This window comes from Nicotiana tomentosiformis, chromosome 5, assembly GCF_000390325.3.
Source record: "Nicotiana tomentosiformis chromosome 5, ASM39032v3, whole genome shotgun sequence".
NCBI classification, from domain to species: Eukaryota; Viridiplantae; Streptophyta; class Magnoliopsida; order Solanales; family Solanaceae; genus Nicotiana; species Nicotiana tomentosiformis.
This window is the reverse complement of record NC_090816.1, coordinates 78,577,948-78,589,396: the sequence shown is the minus strand read 5'-3', so window position 1 is coordinate 78,589,396 and position 11,449 is coordinate 78,577,948.

The following is an 11,449-nucleotide window of genomic DNA, read 5'->3' as shown; positions in this document are numbered from 1 at the left end:
ATCTTCCGTTCTGTGGCCATGAGTGCCATGATATTCGTACATTTGATTGGGATTTCTCTGGGTAGGATCGGTCTGCAGAGGTCGAGTCCATTTAGTATCTTTGATGCATTCGATAGCCGACACAATGGCGGATGCATCGATGTTGAAGTTATATTCTGATTACCGCGGTGCTTCCTTAGGTCCGGTATGCCTGTCGAACCCGTTCCTGTTCATCAGTCCCCGAGACCCTTGGCCTCAATCACTTCTTTTATCGCCTTGTACGAGGTTACGTCTTGGTCCATTACCCCTATGGTCTCCATATACGGTCGGTATCGGTCCCTGATCGTCCTTGGTTCTCGGTTCATGTCCCTTTTAATAACGGACCCAGAATCCAACTGGTCTTCGACTCTAATTTTGATTGATACCGATTGTGTAAATCGGCCCAAGTAACATCTGGGGTACTCGATCGGGTTCTTCTTCAACCCTCGTGAAGCCATTGAGCTTCGTTCGTTTAGACCTTGAGTGAAAGCTTGAACAGCCCAATCGTCTGTGACTGGTGGTAGATCCATTCGTTCCATTTGGAAACGAGATACGAATTCTCTTAGCATCTCGTTATCTTTTTGTCTTACTTTGAAAAGGTCCGAATTTCTGGTCTCGACCTTTATGGCTCCAGCATGTGCTTTTACGAAAGAATCTGCAAGCATAGCAAAAGAATCGATAGAGTTAGGCGGTAAATTATGATACCATATCATTTCTCCCTTTGAAAGGGTTTCACCGAATTTTTTCAATAGTACAGATTTGATCTCGTCGTCTTCTAGATCGTTTCCTTTAATGGTACATGTATAAAAGGTGACATGTTCATTTCGGGTCGGTCGTTCCATTATATTTAGGAATTTCGGGCATGCGGAACTTCTTGGGGATTGGTTTCGGAGCTGCGCTCGGGGGGAAGGGCTTTTGTACGATTTTTTTGGAATCCAAGCCTTTCAATACTGGTGGTGTCCCCGGGATCTGATCAACCCTAGAGTTATACGTTTTCACTTTTTTGTCGTTTGCTTCGATCCTTCTTTCTCCTGACTCTATTCGTTTTGTCAGTTCCTCGAGTATTTTAGCAATTTCAGGATTAGTCCCCGATTCTTGCTCATTTGACCTTACTACAGCTGGCCCCATTCTGTTGGTGACTTCTCGAGGTGGACTGGGCTCCGGCCTGCTCGGTGCCTGGGTTTGGCTCTGCAACTGAGCTATCGCTACCTGTTGAGCTTGTAACATTTCGAAAATCATACGCAAGCTAATTTCGTTTTTCTCAACGCTTTGGGTATTTCGAGCTGCAGATCGAGTTCCACCATGAATGTTATTTTCAGGGTCGAAAAGTTGGTTTGCCTCTATCGCTACCTGTTGAGCTTGTAACATTTCGAAAATCATACGCAAGCTAATTTCGTTTTTCTCAACGCTTTGGGTATTTCGAGCTGCAGATCGAGTTCCACCATGAATGTTATTTTCAGGGTCGAAAAGTTGGTTTGCCTCGATGGCCACATGTGAATTTATGTCTATTGGCACTTCGTGCCGAGCTCCAACGGTATCGACGAGCGGCCTTTCATCCCCGGGCGTCAAGTTGTTGTTTTTATCTTGAAGGCCAACTTCGTTGTCGATAGGTAGGGCCATTAATCGAGAATTCATTATTTTCAGCCTGAAATAAAAAATACTTCCAAGAGCAAGCGTAAAATAGTGTGTTTCACAGAGATTCGTACCAAATAACCATTATTATCCTAAGCCCCACGGTAGGCGCCAAACTGTTTATCCGAAAAACGGATAGAGTTGAATTTATACGTAGTTCTAAGGATACGTGGTATAACTTGGTACAAATTGGAAAAGTAAGTAGAAAAAATCGAATATTGACTGTAAAGAAGAATAAAATACAAACCGAATTGAGCAGAGAATGATTTATAAGCAAGCAAGATGATTCAATGTCCAAAGCCCAAAAAGAACAATCTCAACTATCCTTTTCCGTAAATATCAATAATCTTGGAAATATCAGAGTGTCTCAATCTCTGCTTCTTTTCTTTTTTGTTTTATTTTTGGATCCCCTTATAAAAATGATACCCACTTTTAATATAGTGGAAGAAGTCCTACTTTGGATATAATAAAAACTACATAGTGGGGATCCCATGATAGATTAGTTAATTAACTTTTCCTAAATTTCCGTCGAGATTCTCTCCCTAAGTGCAGCTACAACGGCTCTTTGTCTCATAGCTCGATCTTGGTTGGTCTTGGTACTGATCGATCTCCGGATCTCGAGCTCGATATTGACTCGAGATCGGTATTGACTCGGGCTCGGTATTGGTCGGTCTCTGACTCTTGAGCTCGATAACACTACTTCATATCATAGCTCGATATTGACTTCGAGCTCAGTATTGATCGGTCCTTGAATTTTGAGCTCGATAACCTGGCTTCAGATCTCATCTCGATATTATGAAGACGACCTTCAGTCCATTATATTTCAATCTTGACTAATTATACGAAGGTCAAAATCGATTTTGACCGTATACGATGTCCAATAAAAGTGCATCACATAAGAAGGAAGAAATTATCTCTTCTGCCAAAGGTCTCTTCAAATTGAAACCCCAATGGTACACTTGCAGCTTCTGCAGGCCAACCACTTTTCAATACAACTTGCGATTGCATTATCTAAAGCACTGATGTTTTGTCATGGCAAAATTTTTGTACACCGAAGTTTTATACATGAATAATGAAAATATATTTTTCGGGGTACTAATAACAATTTGCACCACTTTTAACTGGCTATTCATCATTTTTCTTGTTATCAAGCATGCTTAACGTAGACACGTCCTCTCAATTAGATTAAGCAGATTGATTGTGTATATACAGTATGCTTATACATAATCAATGAATAAAACTTTGTCCTCAAAATTCTCTGGAGTAGTTGATTTGATGTAATATTAACGTTTTGTCACCGTTCTTTTATTCGTGATCACAAATTGTTGGCCATCCATGGGTTTAAAGAGATAATGTTGTTTAACCAAAAAATTAGTTTTTGTAGTCAAAGTAAGCAAAAGAATAATTCGGATTTCTATCAACCAATTTTACTTCACTTTTCCTAATATAAAAGAATAATAGTAATGGAAATAACACTAAGAGAATAAGCAAATAGAAATTTTATTGATGATTGTTGCTTTCTTCCAACAGGAAAGAACAAGATTTTCCAATGGCAGAGTATAATAAGAATATTAACAATTGATAATATTGCTTTGTAGTTTTCTCGATGAGGATATAAGATAAGGAATGGGGATTTATATAAGGGTACAATTCATAACTGGTTGCCCTATTTAATTCTTGCTCGTTACTAGTATTTATTACATTAATTATCCATTACGTGGGTGATTTGTAACGGACAAAGCGATAATTGCCAAACGCGCATAATCATGGATTCAACTGATTTTTTTCATATTTGTGGCTATTAATCTTTCCATCTATGTGGCTTCTAATGTCCTTAATTATCAGCCCCATACCTAATTTTACTTTTTCAGCTAACAAACACGGTATCCTCATAAGCGATCCCATGGGTGTTACTCATATCTTCTCTGCACATCATTCTTCTTTATTGCTTCGACTCCCATGCCACGTGTCATCATAATATTGATCCACGTGGTGAGTTTATTTTTCACCAATACAGATAGTTCCCTCATTTTCTAAATATTCTCAACTGAATATTCGGGAAGTGGAGAGTTTATTTATGGTGAAAATATTTTGCCGCCTCTTCCCAAGATCATTATGATGCGAATCAGAAATGAAGAGACCTATTTATCTTCCATTTAGTGCTCGAGACACATATCTTATTATGATTGGTTCTGCAGTTTGCAATGGGTTTTTAGGCTCATACGGCTCTGTCACTTCGATGTGACGGTTCTATGATGACGGTTCATGATGGCATTTTTTCCTTATAAATATCGAATCATCGGCAATCTAAAACCTTTTTTACTTTCTTTCGTCTTTTCCTTCTTCCTCAAACCTTCTTAGCGGTTTTCCGTCTTCGTGCATCTTTCTTTCTTCTCCTTAACAAAGGATTCTAAATCTTCAAATTCTTCTACATCTTCTGATCCTCGTCGTACTATAATAGTAGATGACCTCCCTTTCACAGTAGCTCCGGTTAATTAGGAGTAGAAGTAGGGGTGGTAGGCTTTGTTGCCTAGGTTCGATATCGAATAGAAACACCTCTTCTTTTAAGAAGAGTTCTTCAAAGTATTCCTCCTCTTCCAAGGCCAAAACTTCTACTACTCCCAGATCTTCTTCTAAAACTAGAGATTCCAATGAACCATTGCCCGAACCCTTAATTTCGGGAATTGTTCCACATGACTTATCTTTTATCTCTGATTGTGAGGTATAATACAAAGTGGTTACCTCAATAGTAGGTCGCAATCATGTTGACTGTTACCTATCTCTTATTAAGTCTAGTTTTCTTCCTCTTTCTCGTAAAGAGTGCTATTGAAAACCTAACATTTCAATCGTGGCTCCTGGTGTAGACGACCGTATAACCACTTATCGTGAAGGTTATTCGTTCGTCTACACCTATCCCTTTACTCTTGGATTCCAACCCCCAATAGATCCAGTGATTCTGGAATTGTTGTTATTTCAATGTGTGTCTTGGGAAAATAAGTCTAATAGTATGGGGGTAGTAGCGTATCTTCGTTACTTTCCAGGCTTAGTTTCCGTCCCTTTTACTTTTCAGCATCTTCTTCACTTATATTCTTCTAAGCTCTTTTGTGCTGGTATTTTCACACTCGTGGCAAGGAGCAACCGAGTCTTGGTTGGCCCCAATGATGACCATGATAGGGTTTGCTATAGCCGATTCGTGGTTGTCCCAACTCGTGAGTTGGTGAGAAACGAGAGCGTGTCTTTTTCCGAAAAATAGAATTTTGCCTGTAAGGTTTTTTTACTTATGTTATCTGTTACCTTCTTCCCTTCTCTCTTAGAATATTAATTCTCTCGTATGTAGTTTTCCCTAGCAATCATGGAAGTTTTTGGTGAACTACCGAACTTTCGTGGATGGGTTGAGTTAATGTTATTTGCTGCTCCTATAGAGCAGAGAACCTGGAAGTTTCTTTCTCATAAGTTTGAATGGAAAGTTAACACTCACGATATGCTGCTTTATTTTTACCGCGTGTATTTTAGTTGTCATTTTTTCTTTTGACATTTCTTCCTTTTGGATTTCAGAATTTGGAATCTGCAGTATTCATCCCTCTCCCGCTCCTGCAGTTAAACTTGACGTCAATACTTCCCAAGAGCGTATCTTGAATTTGTCCTTTTCGAAGAAGAAAAATAAAGAATCTCTTGCTTCTGATGAGGAGGAAGAAGAAGAAGGTTTACTTGTGAAGAAGACTCGAGAGAAAACTTGTTTTAGAAGATGAACAAAGTGTCCCTCAAACCAGCCTTCGGAATCCATACCTTTTCATTTGGTTGATGAACCCGAAGACACCCCGCTGATGATTTCAGAGGAGGAGGTTGTTGAACCAACTTTGAACCTCCCTTCAGTTCTAGTTGAGAAGTATTTTGCTCAAGGATTTGAAGGTGACAAGGATTTTGGTTTTGTTTATGAAGAACCACCTCTTGCCACTCTTCCTATGAGTCTTGTAGCTCCCGCTGCTGCTTCCCAAGATGAACCTGGTCCTTCCAATAAGGGTAGAATGAAACAAATAACAATTGAAGTCCCTGAGGGTATCAATCTGCTGATGAAGCCTGACCGGGCTACTGTTTGGTTAAAACCTCTTATCGTCCCTCTTGAAAGGGAAAAGCTAGACTCTCATTCTTCTATCACTCTTATGAATGACGTGATTCATTCTGCTCTTAAGGTATGTTTCTCTACCTTTAATCCTTTTGTTTCTCCCTTCCCCAGGTATATAACATCTTTCCTCTTCCTTTATTTCTTGTAGATCAATTTAACGGGCACGAAACTAATGAGAAGGTTAGCTTGGACTGAGCAGCAGGTTGTTGAGTTAGGCATGGAAGCTGACAACTGGAAATAACAATTTGAGAGCCTTCAGTTGGAAAAGGATGTTTTGGCTAGTGTTAAGGAAGCTTTGAAGCAACAACTCAGGTTAGCCATTACTGAGCTGGCAGTAGTGAAAGCGTCAGCAGATTAGGTAGAGAAGAAAAAAGCCAGGATGGAGGCTACTTTTACTGAGCAACATTCGAAGGCAACCGAATAGACTTGGAGTTTGAGAGAACTTCTGAATCAAAAAGAAGTATATGTTGGCGAAGTAGTTCGAGAGTTTACCCAAGCTTAGGAATATCTTCGTGCCTCCTCCAGCTAAATGCTCCGAGAGTATACACTGGAGCCTTTGAAAGTTTCGTATGATGCCGCCGAAGCTGAGAAAGAAAGCCTAAGGGCCGAAGTTGAGCAGTTTAAAATGGATTACGAGGCTCTTGTGGATAAGCTAACTTTGGATGTTAGTTGGGCTTATCTCTGCACTCGCCTTGAAACTTTGACTGAGGCTAGCCAAGAAGATTTCAACCTCAAAGCTAAACTTTCCAAAGCTAAAGAAGCTGTTGAAACTACTCAGCACAGACAAAAATTTTCCACACCCTAGAATGAAAATTTCAAAGGTGATTTAAGCAAGGAAGATGCGGAGGCGGATCCTCAGCCTTCAACTTTATGTCCCCCAGCTGATCCCTCTTTTGCTGAAAACCTTCCTCCCTAAGATGCTTCTTAGTTTATCTTTTATATATTGAAGTTTATATTTTTCTTTTGAAGACTTATCACAAGTTATCAATGTTGTCAACTTTCAGCATGTTTTTCCTTATTTGTGCTCGTTTAATTTCTCGAGTCTTTTATTGCATCATCTCAATAGAATGAATGCCTTAATATGCCGTGGCTAAATACATACAGTCTTAAAAAGAGGCCCTTTATATGCAATCGACCCTAATGAAGATAATGTCTCATCTTCATGTTGGTGTAAATATATAAAGTAATTTGAGAAGTTTTATTTGAACTTTCAAGACAAATACTCATATACATAATTTTTTTCAACTATTTTCTTGTGGCAGAATTAAAAGTAAATTTTGGCAATATTCATTCCTTGACTATTTTTGTAGTCTCAATTTTATAGCTCTTGGGAGTATTTGTTAAATCTTTAATTTTTCACTTCCCATTTGATCTTTGAGCTTGAAATTTTCCTTTTTCAAAGTTTCTTTGAGAATTGTTCTTCAACATTTCTTCAAATTCTTGAGATATTTGTTCAATGCTTCTTCTATATAGTCCTCCCAGTGTTTGATTTTGAAATATGAAAACTTGAACATTGGATCAACTTCTCTCCTTGGTCCTTTTCCTGAAAAGAAATTACGCGCGGGACTCGGGTTTTTTTTCAGATGAAAACTGCTTAACCCTTCCCATCAGAATTCTTGTAACCTTGACCGAGAATTATTAGATATTCCACATGTCTTTTTGAGTCTAATATTATCATCTGGTTTGGGTTAATTTTTTGCCTATTGTTGCACCCTATTTTGCACTAGTCAAGATAGGATTCAACCTGTGGTTTCTCTGTTGTTAATGAAAGAGAGTCGCCACCTAATATTTAAAGGTATACTAGGGTAACTATTTAATTACTAAGTCATATTCTTTATAGGTCTGCAACCCGTTGAGATTATGGGTAAGGGTTTTTCTTCTTCTAAAGGGAAGGTGTTAGGCACCCCTTAAAATCTACCTGAGGTAGCTCCATAAGACTTAGACTAATTTTAAGGAATTATTTATTTATACTATGCTTAATTACTACTAAGGCATGGCTTACTATATATTAGAGGGTGTGTATATGTAAGACTTAAGAGGGATGAGAGATTGTAAAAGAGTTATTGAAGGTTGAGAGAGTTCTAAAATAGTCCATATTTTAAGACTTGTCATTATTAAGTTATGAAAGTAAGTACTTTGAAGAATAGATGCGAGTGTAATTTTAAATGATGTTTGTAGAAAAGTGATTCTAAATGTACCTTGGTTAGAAAATCTAAATGGAGCGATATTTGAAAACTCACTTGAGTACCTAATTGCTTTTATGAGAAAATCTGATTTAATTACATGTTAGTAAAAACCAATGATTCTTTTATGATTTCCTTTTGAAAACGGGCTGCTGCTTTTGATTAGAGGCCTGAGCTTCAAAATTTTTAAGAAAGGTGAGTGTACAAGATGAACAAGTTATAATTAATGGGGGCAAAGATTAATTACTAGCTAATTTTCTTTAAGTACTATATTAGTTAAGATTTGCCTATGTTTCATGTGGTATGAAGTATGAAGATAAAGCACATAATCTAATATATGAGTGTTGAGTACATGGCAATGAAATACGATAAGACAACAAAGGCAGTAAGCTAGGCTTTGGAAATAATGAGTAGTAAGGGAAAGAGGACTGGACTTTGAGGGTTGTGTCACGACCCAAACCGATGGGCAGCGACGGGCACCCGATACCTTACTCAACCGAGTACCAACATAACATATCTTTCTTATTATACTATCATAGATAAATAAGTCGGAGAGGTTGTCGTGAGATAAGTAGAATAAAATATGAGGAAATACTCAACATTGAACGACCCAACATATAATACAAACTTATACATGTGACATAGGGCCTATAAGACCAAAATGATCACTCATACACTGAACATAGGCCGACAAGGCCATACAATCTTTCGCATACATGACATATGTCTACAAGCCTCTAAGAATAGATAAATACCATAAAGGTCGGGACAGGGCCCCACTATACTAATCAATACATGTCCAAATCTTACTGACCAAATAAGCAACTCCGGAGCAAATGGAGCGCACCAACATCTTTCGCTGAGCTGATAGCCTACTTGGAGGACTCTCAACCTGTCTATCGGGACCTGCGGGCATAAAATGCGGCGTCCCCAGGCAAAAGGGATGTCAGTACAAATAATGTACTGAGTATGTAAGGAATGAAAATCAGTAAATAAAAGACATAGAGAAACATGGAGTAAAAGACTCAACATGTAAGTCTGAATAGCTTTGTGAATCATTTCATATTTATAATGTCATGCGTATGCGTATAAATGTCATGCCATGCATAGGTATATGCGTTCATAACATCATCAAGCCTCTGAGGGCATGCCATCATATCATCTCGACCACTGTGGGCAAATCATCAACGTATACCAGCTGATCAGGTGGTGGTGCGTATATAACGCCATAACCTTTTCCCATATCCCATATACATATAATATACGTATATATAATGCCATCTGGTCATGGGTCAGTGTACATGTATAAATGAATGAAATGCATAAGAAATACGTTAATAATACTTCTCGGTATGTCATAAGATCAATATGCCTTCGGATAAATTTTATCAACTACGTATTTTTCTGAGACTCATGAACAGAAGATATAATAATAATTCACATGGGGAATCAAGAACATAGGCACCCCTAGTACTTCTATGAATAGAGTCATTTAAGAAAGGTGTGCTTTTGCTTGTTTTATTTGTATCGTATGAATCATGCCAAAAAGAAAGAAGGGATAGCTTTAACATACCTGAGCCGATTCTCTTAACAATCCCTCTAACACACGTCAATTGCGACAAATCACGTAACGGCGGATCGAAGTAGGAAAAAATCTGTATAATATTCTTGAGAAAGATTGTACCGTGCTCTCTTAGAATTTGCAATTCACATTGCTATAGCATTGTCATACATTCTCCCCTACAACTTTTTAATGGAATGTGGACAGAAGAATTTATCCCATTGGCACAGAATCAACAAACAACGTCATCCATATTTGGTATGGGAAATATTTTCTTTCTGAATGACCTTAAGATGCATGGTTAAATCGACCAGCCCACTCTTTTTACACAAGTGACTCAATTTTTTGATTCTTTATCTTTAGGTATTAAGAAATAAAGTATCTTACTAATGTAGGAAAGCTCTTAGTGGGTGTGGGACCTATTTATTAGATGACTAAGCCACAAAAAAACTCTCTTAATGCCACCTTATTATGGATTTAAGAGTCACACCTTCCTAATGGCCTTTGGTGCCATGTTAGGAGGCTCTTAAGCTTATCCATAATCTTATTTAAAATACTACTCACTTTTAAGACATCTCATACACCTTACTATCATAGTCATGTGGTACCTTGTATGGCACTAGTCCATAAATACGGGATACTGTAGCTTGGACCGAATTTTATCTCAAAATGACAAACTTCGACGAAATTTATTTTCTTCGATTTGCTTACCCTCTCACTTTCATAAATTTATTTATCACTTGTTTTGAAATAGCATAATACTTATAATCTCAAAATAATCTCATTCCCGAACTTACGTCGATTAACTTACGATGAAATTTTAATGTACGAAAATGCGGAATGTAACATCTTATTTTCGAGCTTTCATCAATTTACTTATGGCGTACTTTCACGTACGAAAATATGGGGTATAACAGGTTGGGCCTCAATAAGGTAGCCCAGCAATTGAGAGGCGCGGTTATAGCGGACTGGACTCTTCAAAGATGCAGCAAAGCTGGTTTGGGCCTGAATCCCTTAGGAACTCAGCAGGCCCAAATGTATACATGCCCAAAAAAAGGTCATTAAAGGTATATCCCACATTCTCAACATATTCAAAACATATATGACATATACATAAACTAAAAATTGGAATAAGAAAATAATCAATACATTGGGAAATTATATTAATGTGGGGGTTCTGCTTAGCAAATAATTCACTTTAAAACCGTTTGTTGTCATTAAATATTAAACCTCCAAAGAACTAAATGTGTCAATGAATTAAGGGGTAAGGAGGAAATTTCACTCAAGGTCGATGCTCCCTTTGACTCCCCCGACACTTTAAAGTTTCCAATGGATTCAAGGCCCAGGGCAATGCTTGTGTCGGGGAGATGTAACGACTCGACTTGTCGTTTTAAGAATTAGCACCCCGGTCAGTGTCTTAAGGTCTCAAAAAGCTTCGCAATATGTATTATGACCCACGGGTGTGGTCGAGTTTGATTTACGGATGATTCGGAGTGATTTGGGACACTTAGTCACTAAAACAGAAGCTTAAGTCTTAGGATTTTGACCGTAGTCGGAACTATGTGAAGACGACTCCGGAATGGAGTTTTGTCTTTTCCGTTAGCTCCGTTGGGTGATTTTGTGCTTAGGAACATGTCCGGACTGCGAATTTGAGGTCTGTAGCTGATTTAGGCTTGAAGTGGCGAAAGTCGAATTTTTGGAGTTTTGGAGCGGAAGTGGAATTTTTGATATCGGGGACGGAATGCGATTCTGAGAGTTGGAACAGCTCCGTTATGTTATTTGGGACTTTCCTGCAAAATTTGACGTCATTCCGGGTTGGTTTGATAGGTTTCAGCACGAGTTTTCGAAGTTGGAAGTTTTGGAAGTTCATGAGTTCGATTCATGGTGCGGTTCATTTTTTCGACATTGTTTGATGTGATTTGAGACCTCGAG